This window comes from Rhinoderma darwinii, chromosome 4 (assembly GCF_050947455.1).
Source record: "Rhinoderma darwinii isolate aRhiDar2 chromosome 4, aRhiDar2.hap1, whole genome shotgun sequence".
In the NCBI taxonomy this organism is placed as follows: domain Eukaryota; kingdom Metazoa; phylum Chordata; class Amphibia; order Anura; family Rhinodermatidae; genus Rhinoderma; species Rhinoderma darwinii.
The window spans coordinates 389,435,771-389,460,009 of record NC_134690.1 but is presented as its reverse complement, the minus strand read 5'-3'; the positions used below and the strand labels follow the sequence as shown (position 1 = coordinate 389,460,009).

General features: G+C 41.5%; 1 long non-coding RNA gene across 9 annotated transcripts in view; it reads left to right on the top strand.

Annotated features, from left to right (window-relative positions):
• The first annotated feature begins 2,957 nt into the window (after positions 1-2,957).
• The window catches only part of LOC142760249 (uncharacterized), a 131,344-nt gene continuing 110,062 nt past the window's right edge, over positions 2,958-24,239 (top strand). For 7 of the 9 annotated variants that reach the window (XR_012883282.1, XR_012883281.1, XR_012883275.1 and 4 more), the window contains exons 1-4: positions 2,958-3,105; positions 4,948-5,053; positions 20,460-20,534; positions 23,597-23,676. This is a non-coding gene — a long non-coding RNA (uncharacterized LOC142760249). Of the gene's footprint in view, positions 3,106-4,947; positions 5,054-20,459; positions 20,535-20,777; positions 20,847-23,596; positions 23,677-24,239 lie in introns of all 9 variants that reach the window. The other 2 variants (XR_012883279.1, XR_012883276.1) reach the window with 2 other exon arrangements.

The following is a 24,239-nucleotide window of genomic DNA, read 5'->3' as shown; positions in this document are numbered from 1 at the left end:
CTTTGTGTTTTTTTTTCAAACTTTATTAGTTCCTAGATAATGGTAGTTGGCTGATTGACAGCGTCCATTATTAAGGCGGTACTTAGTGTTAGCCGGTGCAGAGGCTAGCACTAACCACCCATTATTACCCCGGTACCCACCACCACCAGGGGTGCCGGGAAGAGCTTGGTACGATCCAGTACCCGACCATCTGTTGTGATGGTCGGGTACTGGGGCGGCCGTAGGCTGGTATTATGAGGCTGGGAAGGGCCAAAATCAGTGGACCTTCCCACCCTTGTAATGCTAGGCTGCTGCTGTGTTGTATCGGGCTGGTTATAAAAATGGAGGGGACCCCCACGTCGTTTTTTTAGTAAAATTTAACAATAGACGTTGGGTCCCCCACATTTTTAATAACCAGCCATATACAAGGCCGCAGCAGCCTGGCATTACACGGGTGGGAGGGGCCACTGGTTTTGTACATTCCCAGGCTAATAACACTGTGTTGTTTGTGGCTGGTTATGATAAATTGGGTGGAACCCCATGTCTTTTTAATAAAAATAATAAATAAATAATAAAAAAAAATGACGTGGGGTCCCCCCCATTTTTATAACCAGCCAGATACAACACAGCAGCAGCAGCCTAGCATTACAAGGGTGGGAAGGTCCACTGTTTTTGGCCCTTCCCAGCCTCATAATACCAGCCTGCGGCCGCCCCAGTACCCGACCATCACAACAGATGGTCGGGTACTGGATCGTACCCGGCTCTTCCCGGCACCCCTGGTGGTGGTGGGTACCGGGGTAATAATGGTGTTTAGTGTTAGCCTCTGTACCGGCTAACACTAAGCCTCCCCTTAGTAATGGATGTTGTCACTCAGACAGCGGCCATTACTAAAGTGATAGTAATAAAACTTGAAAAGAAAAGACAAAAATATAGATAAAATATTTTATTGAAATAAAGCACCCCCAACACAACCCTCATTAACCATTTTATTGATGAAAAAAAAAGCGTCATCTAAGTAGTCCTCGAAACCGACGTAGTCCAAACACCAAACCTGTAAAAAATCAAAAATATTTAAAAAAAAAATGAAATAAAACATGTCGTAGGCTTACTTTCACTTTCATGTGTGATACTGACTGTTATACCATGTATAGAAGCCTGCGGCAAAGTTGGCTTAGATACAGGGCGCCAGCAGACAGTATCATACATGGCCATACAGACATATATACAAACAAACATGCAAACATACATGCACGTATACACATACAAACATGACAACATACATACATGAAAACATACATACAAACATACATACATGCAAACATACATACATGCAAACATACATGCATACAAACATACATACATGCAAACATACCTACATGAAAACACATACATGAAAACATACACACATACAAACATGACAACATACATACATACATGCAAACATACATACATGAAAACATACATACATGCAAACATACATGCACATATACACATACAAACATGACAACATACATACATGAAAACACATACATGAAAACATACAAACATGACAACATACATACAAGAAAACATACATACATACAAGAAAACATACATACATGCAAACATACATACATACATGAAAACATACATACATACAAACATACATACAAACATACATGCACATATACACATACATGCACATACAAACATACATACATACAAGCAAACATACATACAAGCAAACATACAAGCAAACATACATACATGCAAACATACATACATACAAGCAAGCAAGCATACATACATACAAGCAAACATACATACAAGCAAACATACATGCACATATACACATACATGCACATATACACATACAAACATACATACATACATACAAGCAAACATACATACAAGCAAACATACGTATATGCAAACATACGTATATGCAAACATACATACATGCAAACATACATACAAGCAAACATACATATATGCAAGCATACATACATGCAAACATACATACATGAAAACATATACATACATACAAGCAAACATACATACCTACAAGCAAACATACATACAAGCAAACATACATACAAGCAAACATACAAGCAAACATACATACATGCAAACATACATACAAGCAAACATACATACAAGCAAACATACAAGCAAACATACATACATACATACATACAAACATACATACAAGCAAACATACATACAAGCAAACATACAAGCAAACATACATACATGCAAACATACATACATACATACAAGCAAGCATACATACATACATACAAGCAAACATACATACACGCAAACATACATGCACATATACACATACATACATACATACATACATACATACAAGCAAACATACATACAAGCAAACATACGTATATGCAAACATACATACATGCAAACATACATACAAGCAAACATACATACAAGCAAACATACATATATGCAAACATACATACATGCAAACATACATACATGAAAACATATACATACATACAAGCAAACATACATACCTACAAGCAAACATACATACAAGCAAACATACATACAAGCAAACATACATACAAGCAAACATACATACATGCAAACATACATACATACAAGCAAGCATACATACATACATACAAGCAAACATACATACAAGCAAAAATACATGCACATATACACATACATGCACATATACACATACAAATATGCAAACATACATACAAGCAAACATACAAGCAAACATACATACAAGCAAACATACATATATGCAAACATACATACATGCAAACATACATACATGAAAACATACATACATGCAAACATACATGCACATATACATACAAACATGACAACATACATACAAGAAAACATATACATACATACATACATACATAACAACATACATACAAAAATAAACTCACCTAAGACGTTCCCACGAAGAGCTGAACGGTCCCGTCACTTTTCTTCTCCCATTCACAATAACAGAGCGGTGGGCGCAGATGAAGTAATCACGTGGGCCTGATATGATTACGTCATCTGCGCCACAACGCATTGTTACTATGAATGCGAGCGGCGCCAAGAAGAAGGAAGATGGCAAGTGACGGGACCGTTCAGAGCGCCGTTAGAACGTCTTAGGTGATTATTATTTTATTTTATATATTTTTAGTTGTTCGCCGGGTGCTGATGCAGCACCGGTGCGGCGGGTACAAAAATGTAGTGACAGGGTGGGGGAGGGAAAAGTGGCTTGCCGAAACGGGGTGAGTGTAGTGTAGTGTAGTGTAGGGTTCATGACATTCACGGTAAGTTCGTCTCAATCGGGCTTACCATGCCCGCTTGAGACGAACATTCTCCCGATGTTGCTAGAACTACAGTATCTAGCAACATTGGGAGCGCGCACACTGCAGAGCGGAGCGGCTTGATTGACATCGAGCCGCTCACGCCCCTTTTTAGAAAAGATAACCAGCACTTGCTGAGTTATCAAGTGTAAAAAAAAGGCACTTAGGAAATGAATTTTAAGTTTTTTTTAACACCAAATGTTTTCAAATTCATTTCCTGCTTAGAATGTATAAAAAAAAAAATTTGAGTCAACTTGGGACAACCCCTTTAAGTTACACCTTTATTGTGGCTCCTTCACCTCTATCCCTTCCCTCAAATCACACACTGCCACTTTTACATGCAGCCTGGTCCTCACTAATAGAACTGGTCACTGCCTCCCAAAAGATCAAAACAATACTCTCCTGCTGCGATTATGATTATTATTATTATTATGATTGATTGATTATTATGATTGATTATTATGATTGTCGTCATCATCATCATCACTACCACAATTATCATAATCATCATCTAATTGGCTACAGGTTATTTTGTATCATCCCATTTGTTGATGCTTCCCTTGTTGCATGAAGTTCTTTTCTCACTCACATGATCACACAACTGGGCAAGTCACTGCCTCCCACAAGATAAGCACCCTCTACTCATGCTGCTACCAGTATTACCATAATATAATTGGCTACAGGGTATTCTGTCCCCACCCATGTCTCAACACTTCCTTTGTCACATGAAGTCTTGTCCTCACTAACATAATCCCATGAGTTAACAGGTCACTGCCTCCCACAAGATCAGCACACTCCACTCCTGCTTCTGTCATTATTATCATGACCTAATTGGCTACAGGTTATTCTGTCCCCATCCATTTCTTGACACTACCCCTGACTAGACAGGTCACTGCCTCCCACCTGATCAACACACTCCTCTCCTGTTGCTGTCCTTATTATTATTATTATTATTATTATTATTATTATTATTATGGTCTAATTGGCTACAATCTATTTAATGCCAGCCTATCTCTTGCTGTTTCCCCTGTGGCATGAAGTCCTGTTCTCGCGAACATAATCACATAAGTGGACAAGTCACTGCCTCCCACAAGATCAACACACTCCTCTACTGCCGCTATAAAAAATTTGATCTCTTTATCTAATAGGAAATTGTTTGCTTTAGCCAATTCACTCAAAACTTAGGACAATACATAGGGATGAGGACTGACAATGAAAAATGATTCTGATACACCCTCCACCCAGGAAGATCATGGTGTATTAGAATATAGATCATATACAGAGAACCCTTAAATGTCCCATCTCAGCTATGAAAAAAGCTCTAGCATTTATCAAGGTCTTCATAGAACTAGTCAGGATATACGATACCTACAGTATACGGATATTGAACAATTGATACTTCCCTTTTTAAAATTCCAGCAGGCACCTTTCTCCAAGTACAGTATCCTGTCATTAGCAGACAGCAAAAAGTGACGAGTTTATGAAATTTCCCTTACATGTTATCTTTTACAAGGTATCCCATAATGGGCGCTAATGGTGGTAAAATGCTTAGAGGACATTCTGAAGACTCACAATAAACCTTGAAGATGACATATAGATCATGTTTCATACATAATGATTACACACAATATATGGCCTTCAGATTGCAGCAATACTCTGACAGAAGAGGAAGTGGAGTCTCCTAGGAGGACAAAAGACGGTTTCAATGGCTTTAAAAGAACAGAACCAGGGGACGCGCTCGACGTAAGGTAAACATGGTGGAGGCTGAGATAAGGAATTTATGACAAATACAAATGGAGTGATTGGTTTCATGTTACGACTATTATTGTGATGGTGTGAAAGGTCACTCAGCTTATTGAATGACTTTCTATAACAGTGTAATTGTGAGACTATGCAGCCAGAACCGTTTCTTCCCGTTTCCACCAGATTAATGTAGGCGCATGATCTACATTTTACACCATCTTCTTTTCTTTTATGGTTGGACAGGACTGTAATCCATGCATCAATTTCCAAAACTACACAAGCAATGTTGGACTAGGGTTTCTCAGGCCCACCAGAGACAATGACTCTGAGGGCCCACCCCTCATCCATATAGAACATGTGTATGCTCTAAATGGGGTTGTTTTCTACTGGGTCTTTGGGGTTCATAATTGTGTAGGAGCCTGGACCCACCGAAGGAGCCGCTGGTACTCTGGTGGAGCCGTCCAACTCTGTGGATAAGATAAGATGACCAGCCAACATCTGATGGTGACCCCAGTGTATTGGAACAGAATGAATCAGTTGTGGACACTATACTTGGCAGAACCCAATGATTTTAGCAGTGTCTAAATATCTGATGTATATGGGATCCAGCAGATCACCACCAGGGAAGGACAAGATGGATTTTTCCTGGCTCATTGGACTGGTGTCCTGGGAGATAAGCAGTGCCCCCCAACCCTTAAAATAACATGCACGTTTAGCTATCTATTGTGTATGGCCACCTTTAAAGTTGCCTATATCCAGAACGTGGTACTCCGGATATAGGCAACACTTCCAGGCCATCTTTTCCCATCTGTGGGGTCAGTTCCATTGCATTCTCTATAGCAGCTTCCACTAACTGGGTGGCAGGCACTAGTATTCACTTGAGCTGTGCCGTCATTAAATTTGCAATTTTTGTTTATTTTTTCGTTTTGTTTGGTATCACCCTATGGTGCCCTTTGTGGCCTTCTATACCTTTGGAGTTGTTGGCAGTTGCTATGGGCGATATTTCTAATTAATTGTTTTATTCATTATTGATTAGTTCCCATATAACATCACTGGGCACTATGGCACCATAACTGGTGACCCTGACCCCTAGTTACTCTCTTGAGCCTAAAACTGTACCTCTGAGGTTGTCCTTTAGTCTTGACTTTGTACCATCATTGCTATCCGTGACCTTTGCCCTGTCTCATCCCTCACCAAGAAAGTCCACTGTGGTAAAGTCTAATACTTTCTTGAAGGGGTTCCTGTTGGAAAGCATGGGTTCCTCCCAAAATTGGAGATAACAAAATACAGACATGGACTATATATCTGTTAGAATGCTGGACCCCTGCAGTCAGAGAAGGGCCCTCTCTGAAGTTCTCATCTAGGTTCATGGATGGTGCACCACTAGCTAATTATTGCTCATAGGTGGCACCTTTTCAGCAGTCCCTCCCCTGAGTAGTGCCATGAAGGCTCATGTCACTTCCACCTGCCTATGTGGCTCTACTGTCACTTCCTCCTGCCTACGTGGCCCTCACGTCACTTCCTCCTGCCTATGTGGCTCTCATGTCACTTCCTCCTGCCTATGTGACTCTGATGTCACTTCCTCCTGCCTATGTGGCTCTCATGTCACTTCCTCTTGCCTATGTGGCTCTCATGTCACTTCCTCTTGCCTATGTGGCTCTCATGTCACTTTCTCCTGCCTATGTGGCTCTCATGTCACTTCCTCCTGCCTATGTGGCTCTCATGTCACTTCCTCCTACCTATGTGGCTCTCATGTCACTTCCTCCTGCCTATGTGGCACTCATGTCACTTCCTCCTGCTTATGTGGCTCTCATGTCACTTCCTCCTGCCTATGTGGCTCTCATGTCACTTCCTCCTGCCTATGTGGCTCTCATGTCACTTCCTCCTGCCTATGTGGCTCTCATGTCACTTCCTCCTGCTTATGTGGCTCTCATGTCACTTCCTCCTGTCTATGTGGCTCTTTGCACGGTCATGAAAATGGGGAGACCTGACGTATGACATCCCGGGGGACCATCTTGTGGTGAGATGGGCTGCGAGAACCAAAAAAGCACTACATGTGATAATTAACTTATACAGCATGTTTAAGGCATTCATCTCTTCGCAATTGATGAAGATGTTCAGGGGTGCAACTAACACCCATTCTTTCAACACTTAAAGGACACATGAAAGATGTCTTTATGAGGGGGAGGTTCTATCCGTGGTGTTCTTTGGATCACTGTGTCATGCACCGCCCCCTCAGGCTTTACACTAGGAATAACAGTGTAGTTTTGCCCAAAGTGTTCCTTTAATCCTTATCAAACGCATTTAAATTCATCACACATTTATTATGAGATTTTTCCTAATAACCGAGACTTACGTTTCTTTGATATTTTAAGCTCCACCCACTATTACTGACAAATGTACCCAGCTCTCCTGCCAATCTATTAAAATCAAAAAAGTTGAGCCAAATAGTAAAATCATAGTATAGGGACATGAGCAATATGTAACATGCTCTGTGGAAAGGCTCCTTGTGAATATTTCATCTTTTTCATCTCTCAGGAAGATGTATAAGAGAGAAGCAGAAGGCGCTGGTAACAGAACGGCTAATTACAAAACACAACAACTTAACACCAGATTATCCCTGACAAGTGACAGATGTATGAAAATGAGGATTCCAAAACACAAATAGCAGGAATCAGAAGCCATCTCCTCCACCAGCGATAAATAACCCACATGTACGGAGCGCCAGCGAGAAAGATTCAACGCAGATTCATGTTACGGTTTTCTTTTTTAAGCACCTGTACTATCCTTACAAAACTAGCTATGCAAACTCATTATGATACAGTTTAATAGCACCAAACTTAAAGCTACCAAGAGCCTCGTACACTATATGGCCAAAAGTATGTGGACACCCCTTCTAAATTTTGAGTTCAGGTGTTGTCAGCTGATGTGTGTGGCGTGTAAAAATCTCCTATCCTCTGTTGCATCACTCACTACAGAGATTCACACCGCCTCTGGAAGTGACATCAGCACCAGAACTTTGCGTCCGGAACCTCATGAAAGGTTTTTCCAAGGTGAAGATCACCATACACAATGCCAAGCGTCTGCTGGAGTCGTGTAAAGCACGTCGTCACTGGACTCTGGAGCAGCGTGTTCTCTGGAGTGATGAATCACGTCTCACTATCTGGCAGTCTGATGGAGGAATCTGGGTTTGGTGGATACCAGGGGAATATTACCTACCAGAATGCATAGTGCCTACTGTAACATGTGCTGATGGATGGGTAATGGTCTGGGGTTGTTTTTCAGGGTTTGGCCCTTATTTCCAGTGAAGGGTAATGTTGATACTACAACATACAAAGACATTTTAAATAATTGTAGATTCCAACTTTGTGGTTCCAGTTTGAGGTTCTGCCCTTTCCTGTTTCAACATGACTGCACCCCTGTGCACATAGCGAGCTCCATAAAGACATGGGCTGAGGAGTTTGGTGTGGAGAACCTGGAGTCCTGACCTCAACGCTATTCAATACCTTTTGGATGAACTGGAACGCTGATTGCGAGACAGACTTTTTCAGCCAACCTTACAAATGCCCTTTGACTAATGGGCAATAATTCCCACAGACACTAGAAAATCTTGTAGAAAACCTTCCTAGAAGAGTAGGGGTTGTTATAGCCGCAAAAGGAGCCAACTCCATATTAACCACAATGGTTTTGTAATGGGATGTCATTCAAGTTCATTTAGGTGTGATGGTCAGGGGTTCACATACTTTGGCTATGTTGTGTACTTCACTGAAGTTCTTGTTTTTTTGCTCAGTTGACAAGTTTCATTCATCTGAATTGACTATTAATTCTGCCTCCACTGAAACACAAGTCTTACACTTGATGTTGCTTTACCATTCTGGGGAAAACACATATTGCATTGTAAAACCAGTTCATAGCAACAAGGCTCCTGATGTCACTTTTGGGCCAACACAATACTGAAAGATAAGTTAAGATGTATCTTCTTTCTTCTAAAACGAATCTCTGCCATTTACCATCATTTCTGTGCTTATTATTTTCTTAATGTATCTTTATAGCAGTTGAAACTTCCTTTTATTCTGATACAAATATGGACATAGATTTACAACATAATCTTATGTCTGTCTGCAGCCACCACTAGGGGGAGCTTAGGAGCTTACTGCATACTGTCTTATTATTGAGTGCAATGCATAATTAGTATGCGGTAATCTCCAAATCTCCCTCTAGAGGTGGCTGCAGGTAAACAGAATGTTATTTTAAATCTGTCTCTGCAGGAGATTTGGTGCTCTGTTTCAGAAAAAAGGAGCTCCAACTACTATAATGATATATTAAGAAATGAATCAGCACAGAATGTTGAAACTTTTTACATTACAAAATAAAATGGTGTTCCCAGCAAAGTCCCAAATTGAATATACTATTCCTATTAACATCTTGATATAATCCCATTTATTTCACTTTGTTAGGAAGTACTGACTAACTGGGTTTTTGCTTGTTTTTTTGCCTCTAGATATAGTTTCCATATAATGTTGAGAACTACCATTGGGCCTTTAGGGAGTAAAATGACCACTGGACCAAGACTGGAGGCCATTGGGCACCATGAATTGCAGGCTATATAAAGATCTAAGGATATTTCAATAGAACCACGGTTGCTATGTCTGTATTCTGGACCCTAAAATGCAGCCGTATTAGGGCTTTGTGAAAACAGTCTCCCACCTCGGTGGCAGGATTACGTAAATGCTCAGAACACCTCTACATTGGTAGCATATAAGAATCTCTTTAAGGGGTTTTCCAGGGTTAGAAAAACATGGCTGCTTTCTTTAAGAAATAGCACCACACCTGTCCATGTGTTGTGGCTGATATTGCAGCTCTATTGAAGTGAATAGGGCAGAGCTGCAATACCACACACAACCTGTGGACAGGTATGGCGCTGTTTTTGTAAAAAAAAGCAGCCACATTCTTCTAACCCTGGACAGCCCTCTCAGGAAGGATCAGCAATCAACAGTGATGTCAGCACAATGGGGCACATTTTTAATAGTGCCATAAGAACAACACTGTACAAAGCAAGAACATGTCATTTTAAATTTCACCAAAATATATCAAGATGGCACATGCTGCATAATATATTTGGATCAGCTTACAGCATACTAGACACAGATCTCTTTTTTATGCCGCCTCATAGCTGTTGCCTGTGTAGACCTGCATGCTCCACCATTATTAGTGATTTGCGGCTGTCAGGCGTGGGCCCCAATGGAAGATTTGTACCAGGGTCCCCTCAGGCCTACCATGGGCCATTTATAAAATTGATGTCTTGTGATGTGCCAAAGAGGCCTTTGGGCCCCCTCAAACCGGGTGTGACTGCTATTTTGTACCCACTATAGCTGAAGCCCTGCATGCTGAGAGTTGTAGTTTCTCATCAGCGACAGGTGGCAGGTCACTGATAGAGAGTATGATATCGTTATTGTGTATTTCCTTTATTCCAACGCTGCTCTATCTGTTGTCCTAGCATGTTGCAGCACCGCTCGGCAATCTCATACTGTGTCTGATGGAGAAGATGAAGGTTGACTTCGCTCTTTTCCTTGTAGTCGTTGTCAGACTATAGTAGCGTATACCCTGGTGAGCTGTAACGTGCCTGCTTTACCGCACCAGACATAATATATCACAGTTTGTGAACAGTGAGGAAAACTCTATGGCCGCTAGGTTGGCATGCCGTGGGCAAAACAGGCAGATGTAAGAAATTTATATACACACGCTGTAACTCTTTTATCTGGTGTTCAACATAAAAGCTGTTAAGCAGCACCGTGTCACAAACGTTCCTCCGACATTTAACCTCTTCTGTTATACTGTAGCCTCTGCCGCTCTCGAGAATACTTTGCCTTCAATGATTTGAAGGGGAAAATTCATGAAATGTTCTGTTCTGTTATAAGTTGTTAAATATCTGTTTAGCTGTTTCTTAGTTATACCTGTCACTGGGAAAGCTGGGTCACAATGAGGCCGCGGAGTATGCAGGATTTTCTCAAGGGAGAGGTTTGGTTATGTATATGTGGCCCGCACACACATACACATAGATGCACATACACAATGCCATCGCTATAAAATGAAGAAATGTCACAAACACTGTTCTTAGATTATGCTGCAATGTTGTATACATAACTACTGGAGCCATACTGTACACATAAATAATGCTGCCATACTGTACACACAACTAATGGCACCATACTGTACACATAAATAATGCTGCCATAATGTACACATATAAAATACCCCTATACTATACACTCCACTAAGCCACATACTGTGTACATAAAAAATGCCCCTATACTATACACATAACTAAGGCCACCATAATCTACACATATATAATGCCCCTATACTATACACATAACTAAGGCCACCATAATCTACACATATATAATGCCCCTATACTATACACATAACTAACGCCCCCGTACTGTACACACAACTAATGTCTCCTTACTGTACACATAAATAATGCCCCAATACTGTACACATAAATAATGCCCCTATATTGTACACAACTAACGGCACAATTCTGTACACATAACTAATGCCACCATAATCTACACATATATAATGCCCCTATACTATACACATAACTAACGCCACCTTACTGTACACATAAATAATGCCCCAATACTGTACACATTACTATTGCCACCATATTGTATACATAAATAATGTTGCCATTCTGTGCATATAACTAATGCCACCATACTGTGTACATAAATAATGCCACTATATGTATGCAAATAACCACACCTATATAATGACAGTAGTGCCAGTACAGTACCCCCTATAAATAATATTACCAGCAAAGTACCTTCTATAAACAGTTCCATTTTAGTGCCATCATACACAATAGTGGCAGCAAAGTGTAGCGGTATCATTTGTAGATATCTTGGGCAGTAAAGTGGTTAATTTGTGCATCCCTGGTGTTCTAGGGTGATTAAGCGGTTAGTGTCACTTTAATTTTGTTTCAGTTATTTACCTAGCTCCAAATAAATCTTTATCGGTGGCAGAATTCTGATAGAAATCTGTGGCCTTACAGCCACCACTAGGGGGAGCTGACTGCATTTGAATTTATAAGGATATCATTTAAAGTAAACAGGAGCTGCATAAAACATATGCCTTCAGCTCCCTCTAGTGGAGGCTGTCAGCAAAGATTGAGGAGTAAAGGAGGGCATTATCCCTATCAACCCCTTGTGTGTACACCCCAGCAATGAGGCTCCTTTACTATAACAGAGTGGTTTATCACTATATATACAGCAAAATACGACATAGCTACCGACCCTGGCATAGTTCTCCTACGCTTTTCTGCATAAATGTGTAGTGCATAGTGTCCTCATTTATCTACCGGAGGAGTTAATCGTGTCACATATTTATACCACTGTGAGGGTAAACGCCAAAAAAAATGGCTGAAAAAACGGAAGCTGAATGCCTCCAAACATCTGCTCGTTGATTTCAATGGGAAAAACGACATTCCTTTCCGACGGGGCGTTTTTTTACGCGGCCGTTTGAAAAAACGGTGCGTAAAAAACGCCCCATAAAAAGTAGTGCATGTCACTTCTTCAGCTGTTTTTGGAGCTGTTTTTTCATTGTGTCAATAGAAAAAGTGCTCCAAAAACTATCGGAAAACAACGCATAAAAAAAAACGTTTGATGCTTAAAAAACAGCTAAAATTCAGGAGCTGTTTTCCCTCCGTATTTTACAGCCATTTTTAGTTTAGTGTGTGAACATAGCCTGAGCCTCTTGTGCACTGTATGAGCACTGTGTGGGTGCTGGATGAGATGCTAAAGTACATATTCCCACAATGTGCCCCATAAACTAAGACCAGCGCTGTCCAGGAATCTAAGAAATGTGTAATGGTTATCACCCAGCTTTCCCAGAAACAGAAATGTCTATATTAAAGTGTTAACAGAAAAGGAAAACTCATGGACTTACATTTACTGCTGATTATTCTTTTTGATTTGTGGCGATAAAATCTTGTCATCAGATATTAATTTTTTTCTCTTTGGATCATTAAAGATACAAATAAAAGTTTCACGGTTATAAAGTTTGTAGATGAAGTTGAAACAAGACAGAATGATCCCCCTAGTGGTGAAATATTTATTGCAAGTAGGAGATTGAACTACACAATTTTTTACTGTACACCTTTTTAATAGAAAGCGAAAAAGTTCTCAGCCAATATTTTTTCCACATGCTGTAAGGTGACCGCATTGCAAGAAATTCTGTGGGTTCCCTGGAGACCTGCACTGCTTCTGGTTGAGTTTAAAAAGATGGACATTCATTTGGATTGAAAAAAATATATATTTTATTTATTTTTGGAGTTAAAAATTCCTCTCCTCACAGGAGAGTCCATGGAAAGACATCATGTTTTTAGCAACTACAGTCTATATACACTTATAAGATTCAGGTGCAGTAGTCATATAGGTTCAATACATGACATTTGAAACCCAAATTGCAGGATATTTTAAGCCAAGTACTTATACGATATGAGGAACGCCCAAAAAAAACCACTCAGTAACTTCACTCTTCTGCGAATTTGTATTAACCCCATATTGTGAGACTATATATATACCAGTCCTTCTCAATGAATTAGAAGATAATCAAAAGGTTAATTTATTTCAGTAATTCAATTCAAAAAGTGAAACTCCTATATTATAGATTCATTACACACAGAGTGATCTATTTCCAGCATTTTTTTTATTTTAAGGTTGATGATTATGGGAACAGTTAATGAAAACCCAAAATTTAGTCTCTCAAAAAATTAGAATATTAAATAAGCCCAATTTCAAAAATGATTTTTAATACCGAAATGTTGTCCTACTAAAAAGTATGTACAATATATGCACCCAATACTTGGTCGGGGCTCCGACTCTGCATGAATTACTACATCAATGTGACGTGGCATGGAGGCGATCAGCCTGTGGCACTGCTGAGGTGTTATCAATGCGGCGTGGCATGGAGGCGATCAGCCTGTGGCACTGCTGAGGTGTTATCAATGTGGCGTGGCATGGAGGCGATCAGCCTGTGGCACTGCTGAGGTGTTATCAATGCGGCGTGGCATGGAGGTGATCAACCTGTAGCACTGCTGAGGTGTTATCAATGCGGCGTGGCATGGAGGTGATCAGCCTGTAGCACTGCTGAGGTGTTATAAATGTGGCGTGGCATGGAGGCGATCAGCCTGTGGCACTGCTGAGGTGTTATCAATGTGGCGTGGCATGGAAGCGATCAGCCTGTGGCACTGCTGAGGTGTTATCAATGTGACGTGGCATGGAAGTGATCAGCCTGTGGCACTGCTGAGGTGTTATCAATGCAGCGTGGCATGGAGGCGATCAGCCTGTGGCACTGCCGAGGTGTTATGGATACCCAGGTTGCTTTGATAGTGGCCTTCAGCTCGTCTGTATTGTTGGGGCTGGTGTCTCTCATCTTCCTCTTGACCATACCCTATAGATTCTCTATGGGGTTTAGGTCAGGCGAGTTTGCTGGCCAATCGCGTGCAGTTATACTGTGGTTATTACACCAGGTATTGGTACTTTTGGCAGTGTGGGCAGGTGCCAAGTCCTGCTGAAAAATGGAATCAGCATCTCTATAAAAGGTCGTCAGCAGAGAGAAGCATGAAGTGCTGGGAAATGTCCTGCTAGACGCTGCGCTGACTCTGGACTTGATATAACACAGTGCACCAACACCAGCAGATGACACGGCCCCCAAACCTTCATTGACTGGAAACTTCACACTGGATCGCAAGACACTTGGATTGATACCTCTCCACTCTTCCTCCAGACTCTGGGACCGAGATTTCCCAATAAAATGCAAAATTTACTTTCATCTGAGTACAGGACTTGACACTGAGCAGCAGCGTTGGTCCACTGTGTTCTATCAAGTCCAGAGTCAGCGCAGCGTCTAGCAAGACATTTCCCAGCACTTCATGCTTCCCTCTGCTGACAAGCTTTATGGAGATGCTGATTTCATTTTCCAGCAGGACTTGGCACCTGCCCACACTGCCAAAAGTACCAACACCTGGTGTAATAACCACATTATCACTGCGCTTGATTGGCCAGAAGTCTCGCCCAACCTAAACCCCATAGAGAATCTATAGGGTATTGTCAAGAGGAAGATGAGAGACACCAGACCCAACAATGCAGATGAGCTGAAGGCCTCTATCAAAGCAACCTGGGCTTCCATAACACCTCAGCAGTGCCACAGGCTGATCGCCTCCATGCCACGCCGCATTGATAACACCTCAGCAGGGCCACAGGCTGATCACCCCCATGCCACGCCGCATTGATAACACCTCAGCAGTGCCACAGTCTGATCGCCTCCATGCCACGCCGCATTTATAACACCTCAGCAGTGCCACAGGCTGATCACCTCCATGCCACGCCGCATTGATAACACCTCAGCAGTGCCACAGGCTGATCGCCTCCATGCCACGCCGCATTGATAACACCTCAGCAGTGCCACAGGCTGATCACCTCCATGCCATACCGCATTGATGCAGTAAGTCATGAAGAGTCGGAGCCCCGACCAAGTATTGAGGGCAGATACTGGACATACTTTTCAGTAGGACAACATTTCGGTATTAAAAATCATTTTTGAAATTGGGCTTATATAATATTCTAATTTTCTGAGACACAAAATTTTGGGTTTTCATTAACTGTTCCCATAATCATCAACATTAAAAGAAACAAATGCTGGAAATAGATCCCTCTGTGTGTAATGAATCTATATAATATATGAGAGACACTTTTTGAATTGAATTACTGAAATAAATTAACTTTTTGATGAAATTCTAATTCATTGAGAAGAACGTGTATATCTGCGTGCAGATAATATTTTTTCACTACACATTTCAAGATCAAAATAAGGCTTCAAAAATTCTGCAGCCCCTTTAAAATGACACTTATCCACCATGTCCTGAATGTTCTTGGTTTTTTTTTGTCCAGAATCACTTGGAGAAGTTGCATTAAAGTCCTAAAACCAGAATTGTCAGAAAACAGAGGGAGGGTTGAGTGGCAGGGACTGGACAAGTTTTTTGTTGCATAAGGCAAGGTTTTTAATGTACTCCCTCACCTCCGTCGCTCGCCTGACAGGTGAAGTTCCCACAATAATGAGCACTTCCCCTAGTGCAGAGTAGGACATTTCACTTTTTTTAGAATACATAATTGTGCCCCCCCCCCCTTTCTATGGCACCTTAGGCAGCCGCCTACTTTGCCTTCCCCATATGGAGAAAGGAGACATGCACTACTGGGGTTGTAAAGCTGTGCTCATTGGGTCTGTGGAGGGGGGTCAGCATCACTGGGGATGCAGTAATGTGGATATTTGCCCAATTGAAGCTGTGTAAATAAGGAGCTGTAGACTATTGGTGCCGGGAAGCTCAATGGGGCTATGGTGCTTAAGATCTGTGCACCACTAAAGCCATACCTCTTAATATTTGCATGCCCATTTAACCCACACAAAAAAAGGACGGTTGGGAGGTATGCTAAAGCTATAGAGATGAGGATCTAATGAGCTGTGCACTAAGAAATGGTGCAAAACGGAAGCAAAGAACATGAGTTGTCTACCACTAGAGCTCTGGAGATTATGTGTGCACCACCAGCGATGAACAGGTGTACACCACTGAGCCGTGAAGATGATGAGGTGTGCACCAACAAAGCTGTGAAGATGAGTAAGTGTGCACCACTAGAGCAGCGGAGAAGAAAAAGTGTGCACCACAGGAGCTGGGGAGAAGAAAAGGTGTGCAATACTGGAGCTGTGGAGACGTGCATCACTCTGGCTGTGGAGATGAGGATCTGTGCACCGCACTGGAGCTGTGGAGATGAGGAAGTGTGCACCACTAAAGCTGTGAAGATCAGGAGGTGTGCACCACTAAAGCTATGAAGAACAGCAGGTGTGCACAACTACGGCAGTTGAGCTATGTACCAATTTGGCAGTAAAGCTGTGCCAATGAGGCAGTAAAGTAGGCTTGTGAAGCTGAGCATCAGTAGGGTTTGATAACTCTGCATATGTGAACCTAACACTCTAAAATTAACCCTGGTCTACACACTAATAAAAGTACCATCCTCCAGCAAGATCTTGTCTTTTGAAGGTGCAGATTGGCGCAACTACAGATACAAATGGTGCAAAACTGAGGCTAAGGACATGAGGAGGTGTGCACCAGTTGAGCTGTGGAGATAATGTGGGCATTGGATCTGTGGAGATGAGCGGCTGTACACCATTGAGCTGTGGAGATGATGAGGTGGAGATGAAGAGGTGTGAACCATGGAGATGTGGAGATGAAGAGGTGTGAACCATGGAGCTGTGGAGATGAAGAGGTGTGAACCATGGAGCTGTGGAGATGAAGAGGTGTGAACCATGGGGCTGTGGAGAAGAAGAGGTGTGCACCACTGGAGCTGTAGAGTTGATGTGTGCACCACCAGAGCTGTGGAGATAATGTGGGCACCTTTGGATCTGTGGAGATGAGCGGCTGTACACCATTGAGCTGTGGAGATGATGAGGTGGAGATGAAGAGGTGTGAACCATGGAGCTTTGGAGATGAAGAGGTGTGAACCATGGAGCTGTGGAGATGAAGAGATGAAGCGGCTGTACACCATTGAGCTGTGGAGATGATGAGGTGGAGATGAAGAGGTGTGAACCATGGAGCTGTGGAGATGAAGAGGTGTGAACCATGGAGCTGTGGAGATGAAGAGGTGTGAACCATGGAGCTGTGGAGATGGGAAGCATGGAGCTGTGGAGATGAGGGGGTGGGAAGCATGGAGCTGTGGAGATGAGGAGGTGTGAAGCATGGAGCTGTGGAGATGAGGGGGTGGGAAGCATGGAGCTGTGGAGATGAGGGGGTGGGATGCATGGAGCTGTGGAGATGAGGGGGTGGGAAGCATGGAGCTGTGGAGATGAGGGAGTGTGCACCACTGAAGTTGTAAATAATCAGGAGGTGTGCACCACTGATGCTGTGGAGGTGAGGAGGTGTTCACCACTGGTGCTATGAGATCAAGAGGTGTGCAGAACGGGGGCAGTTGAGCTATGTGCCAATAAGGCAGTAAAGCTGTGTAGGAGTCGTCTTGTGAAGCTGAGCATCAGTAGCGTTAGAGAATTCTGTATATGTGAAGCTAACACTCTAAAATGAACCCCAGTCTACACACTAATCTAAGATGCAGCATCCTCCGGCAAGGTCTTGTCTTCAGAAGCTACAGAGATTTTCATCTTTCTTTTACCCATCTCCCAACTCACAAATCTCAGCATTACGCTGCATCAAATATTGAATTCCAGTTTCTAAGAGCATTTCTATGAACAGCCAAGAATACAAACTACAGTTCTTTATACAGTGAATCCTAATGAAGGAAGAAAAAAAAAAGAAAGTTTCCGAACATGACAAACATTTGGCATTCGAGTGCATATTTAAGAGCCAATGTGATTTTCAATTCCTACCAATCTGGCCCCATAAAAACACTTGGAAGGAGAGGTAATAGAGACCTGAGCAAAATCGTCTTTCGTGTCACACTAAGTTCACATTCTTCAAAGGGAGAAGTGGCGCGGGATATTGCCAACGTTCTCAGGCTGTGAAACCATTTCAGGCTTTTTCCGTGATTTCAGCTTTGTTTTTTTCTAACGGTATCATCAGAGCTTGTGTGACGAAGAGGACGGCTTTTGTTCGACTTGATCGTCTCATCGAGATAAAACGAGGAGGTGGGGGAGACTGAGCGCAGAGATACCCGGTGAAATGAATATGATATGAATGCATATTTTTGTTAGATCTCGAATAAGCAGCATCATAGACGGACAAGATCAGATAAACAGTAAAACCTGACAAAGGAAAGAATGGATGGCTATATGGGACCATCTGCTTTGGAGCACACCCAACTCTCTCTGAATCTACAAGGCCAAACTACCAGCTATTTGAAGATTCTCCATTCCAAGAGTAGTCTAATACACATTCACACAATCAGCCTCTCTCACTATTACTTTGGCTGCAACTTTTTTTGTGCAATTAAGTAATTTATTCCTTTCTTGTTCCTCCTGCTTCTAATGAATCCAAGCCACAAACAAGCCCCAGTTGCTCCTATTCAAGAAGTCTGATTACATCTGGCAGTAATTGCTAAAATCCTGAAGAGGGAACAGGAAAGGAGAGCATATTGTTTGTGGGGGTAATAGGTGAAGCCCTGATACTCTTGACCTGTAATACATTAGTGTCACGGAACATTTGGCAGACTTGTGATGATTACCAATGAAGATGAATCAAGCTTTAAAAAAAATTAAAAAAATTAAAAAAAGAGACAGAGAGGTAGGAATCTGCCTCATCTGAATCACTAGAAGCGCATAAATTTGCATGCTGATTAGCTGTTCTTTTGTCTATGTCTCTAATTATTATGACACATTATGTCTTCATCATACAAGATTTTGATCTATCTTGTTGGAAATGCGGATTGTAAAAGTGCCGCGGAATAGTTCAACATGCAACTTTTTGATAATTTTTTGCCGTTTTTGTAATTAGATAACATATTTGATTGCATTTAACCAATATTTTTGTGTTTCCGCGCATCCCGTATTTATTTATTTTTTTCCGTCTTGTTGATAAACAATTCAATAACCTTCCTGGGTACTGTCAGAACTTGCTGATTAGCGTTCTGCAAACCAAACTAAAATTAATGCCGTTATTTGGCCTGCCGGTGAATAATTATAGCTTTCGAAACAATATGTTGCTATAAAGACGTTTGCGTTTTTGCTAAATTATATGCCTAGAAGCAGATTTACGATAGACCCACCTTTATTGGGAAACGCCTAGTAAAATTCCTGCCAAAATGGCTTTTCGGCTGCCAGGCATTTTCGTTTTTTTCACACAGGTAGCAACGTAAGGTTGAAAAAAGAAATTTAACACTTTACTTGTCCAAAAAATAAAATGAATATTTGTTGTATTATTGGTAACCAACTTTTACTAAGTGTAAAATTGAGAAGCATCTTGGATCTATGTTTTAATGTTTCATTATGACTCTACCAACTTAGAGATGTTCATGATTGGGTTTCCATTTTCACAAGTATCCTAATGAGGCAGTCTGGCTTAGAAAACCCATATTTCGGAAATCTAACTTAATGGACTGGGGAACCCCATTCAGCACCCTCATCTATTAGCCAGCGTGGAGCATCACTACAAAGAGCGTCTCTCATTCTAAAGGACGCTGTATATCCATGCATTACATGGAAAGTCCACGGATTTCAATGAGAACTGTGTAATGCTTAAATTCCCCTGTGGTGGCGCATCTATGTTGTCTTTCAGACAGACGATCATATCTAATGCTATTTTTTCTCCATCAGAGGGGTTTGGCAGATGCTCATCTGACCATTCTGAAGTCACACTCAGAATCCAATGGACCCTCTGGTTCTAACCAATGTTTTATTTAATTCCAGAAAATCGACATGTTACAGCTCTCGGTCTTGAATAGTCTTCTAGGGTGGGAGATGGCAGCAAACAGACAAACCGAGGTCAGTACATAGAAAACGGTAACAAAATAATCCATAGGGAATGCAATAATTGTGAAAATGTTTTTGGGTTTTTGTGTTTTTCATATTATGTCTAATCTAGGACGGCACGTTGAAATATTTTTTTTACAATTATTAGGGTTATTAATTAGATAGTTATATTCTCAGGTTATTTAACGCTATAATTGTGCCTATACACTGGCAAAGGCCAGGGGACTAATCCTATTTTAAATTGTCTTGTCAAAGAAGATTGAAGAGTCAAGTATCCAAGCGCAAAGCCACCAGAGAGAGCACAGGATAGGAACTGATCAGTGGGTAAGAAAAGGCCAAAGAAGGGACCAGCAGACTCTGTAGTGGTAATTGCACCCACACTGCATTGTAAGAGTACCGCCACTTATGGGCGGTCACCAATTTACTTGTGAACACTCCATTATTAGTTTTGGAGATTGGTGTTAGAACAGTGGCCCCTGAACAGTGGTCCAATCAATGAGTAAATATATTCCTTTCTCAATCTTCTTGGAATCTAGGAGTTGTACAACCTTCTCAGGACTCTCTGAGTGTAAAGGATCTGCCAGACACAGCTTCTGTGTCGACGCCCGTGGTTAATCAGTCTGCATCTGCTCCTAGGTCTGATAGAGTGACTCGATCTGCTACCACTCCTGGTAGGCTCAGGAGTGGGAGAACCTATCACAGCCTGGCCAGACGGTTCTAGCTCCCGTCCTCAGCCTATTTATACTTTCATTTCCTGCTTGTCTTTGCCTCTGATTCTTTCTTGTTTCCCTGCTGCTCCTGCTATTATTATTGACCTTGCTTCATTTTGACCCTGGCTTTACTGACTATGCTCCTGCTCTGCGTTTGGTACCTCGTACACTCCTGGTTTGACTCGGCTCGTTCACTACTCCTGTTGATCATGGTGTTGCCGTGGGCAACTGCCCCATTTCCCTTAGTTTCTGTGTACCCTTGTCTGTTTGTCTGTATTACACATATAGAGCGTAGGGACCGTCGCCCAGTTGTACGCCGTCGCCTAGGATGGGCCGTGCAAGTAGGCAGGGACTGAGTGGCGGGTAGATTAGGGCTCACCTGTCTGTCTCCCTACCCCGTCATTACACTGAGCTCACAGAAGACAAAGAACTTACTTGTCTTGAAGAAGATAATTCATTTAACACCATAGGTTTTAGGAAAGAAACGTGGACAGAGTTTGGCATACTAATGGAAGGAAATAGTTACATTTTGAAGGCCATTTACTTCTTTGCAAACATACAATTGGGTCCATTAAATAATTTCATGGAAGGTCCTTTAATAAGTAGATACCTAGACCTCTGGATTGAAACAAGGTACCACTCATCTCTTCTTTTTGCCAGATTTTTTTCTGATAAAAAGAAGGGATTTCAAGGGACAACTAAACCTCTAAAATTCTGTGAGGTGAGATCAGTTGCAGGTACCTTGGATGGGAAAAACAAGAAAAGTAGGCAAATTTGGATTACAGACATACTTAGTAAAGAATGGAGTAGTACTTGTGGATACATGGAGACTATAGTTATAGGGAAATTTTGCATACAGGAGCGGCAGTGCCCAATTATCCCAATTAGTGAAAGAGACCATTTTTTTTTAGTTCCTTCACAATCTAGATGTATATAACATATCCACAATTGAAAATTATTTGCAAGCAAAACTTATCGTTAAGGAAGATGGAACCAAAGCAAGAGCAGGAGAAAGATTTCGAAGAAGAAAAATGGTCAACCATAGTGAAGAAGGAAACCTCAACCATGGAAGGGTCAGTTAGGAAATCTATACAAAGGTATGACCACACATGGCTTCTAATAGGCAGAGGTGTGAGAAGGACAAAAAGGAGCGCTGACCACAGATAGAAGAGGCTTCAACAAATTTCCATTACGTGGGACAACCAGTAAGATCAAGCAATCAATAGTTTCCCAGGTGCCACCAGAGTAAGGACAATAAGTCACTTAAGGAGTAAAGTGAGATAACCAGCAGGCATGGCATTCAATCAGACATTGCAAAGACTGGAGGTTCTTAAGGCCCTTTTACACGGGACAATTATCGTGGAAACGATAGTTCAAAGAAGAACGCTCGTTGCCGATAATTTCCCTGTGTAAACAGGGCAGAACCAGCAGATGAACAAGCAAATACTCAATCATCTGCTGATCGTATCGTTCTAAAAAACGAATATATTATCGTTGTCGGCAGCACATCTCCCTGTGTAAACGCGCTACCGACATGATAATAATGGATGGGGAAGAGCGATCGGAGTGACGACCGCTCTTCCCCATCCATAGCCCCTTGTGATAGGAGGAAACAAGCGCCGATCAAGGAGCTGTCTAGTTGATCGGCACTCGCTGCATCGGCCAGTGTAATTGGACCTTTATGGTTTGTGAAGATAGTAACTGGAACTAAGAAATCTTCAAGTAAATGTCTCCATTCCTTAAGTGCAAGAACTTCATGGTCTTCAATCCCATAAATGTGTTTAGCAGGGATTACTTTATGAGAGAAGGCATATGAGGCAAATTAAATTCTTGCCCACCTAGTCGGCACTCTGGTGCCCATTACACCCACTAGTTCAGCTGTGTGTCCCTAGACTTTTCTATTGCCCATTATATTTTTTCTTTTCTCTGAAGTTTCTGCATTTTGTACATACCATTTTGTACAAAAATTTTGTTAGAAACAATAATATTTTACAAAATTGACTTGAATCCACAAAAGGACACAAAGCACATGCTGAAATGTCAAAAGTAACCCACAGAATAAAAAAGACCCAACCAGCTGAGTGACAGGACAGCAAAGCAACATAACCATGAAGTACGACATAAAATCGTTTTTTGTATATATATCTATATACAGTGTCTATCTATATATATTTACACACGAGGTATATATTAATTAATATTTTATAATTAGCATTTTCAGCAAAATTATTTTCGAACATTTTTTTATTTTTATTTTCCATCTGATGCTAGTTTTATGTCGATTTTATTACATCAACATTGTAACATCTGTGTGTTTTTTTCCCTTCATTTTATTCTGTCTATTTTTTTCTGTTGCATATATAGCGCCAACATATTCCGCAGTGCTGTACAGAAGCTTTAACTCACTGTCCCCAGGGGGAGCTCACAATCTAAATTCCCTATAGGTAAGTTTTTGGTGTGTGGAAGGAAACTGGTGTAGATGGAGGCAGCCCACCAAACAAGCGGAGATCATACAAACTCCATGCTGATGTTGGTCAGATTCAAACCCAGGACCCCAGTGCTGCAACACAACAGTGCTAACCCCTGAGCCACCATGCTTCCCAATATTATTAAATAGTTTGCTCGCCTGACCTGTCTGTTTTAATAAATACATGTATTCCCCATAAAATAATGATTCTGGAGCATCTCTTCTGCATTCTGCTGTTCCACTGATTTTCCTCCTGGAAATGTATCAATAAATTGTCAATGAAGTGTTTCCCCACACACTCTGATACTGTCCCATCAGCGCTGACATTGTCATACTGTGTAGGAACACACTCTATTGACCAGGAGAATGATATTGCCCACTTTTCAATTTATTTATACATTTCTAGGAGGAATAACAGAGGCACAGAGTTCTAATAAAAAATGCTCCTAAAGTGTTATTTTATGGGGAATAATATAAACTAAAACAGACATGCATTAATTCTCATTCCAAGTGTTCAAAAGGTTCATATAGGGTTAATAT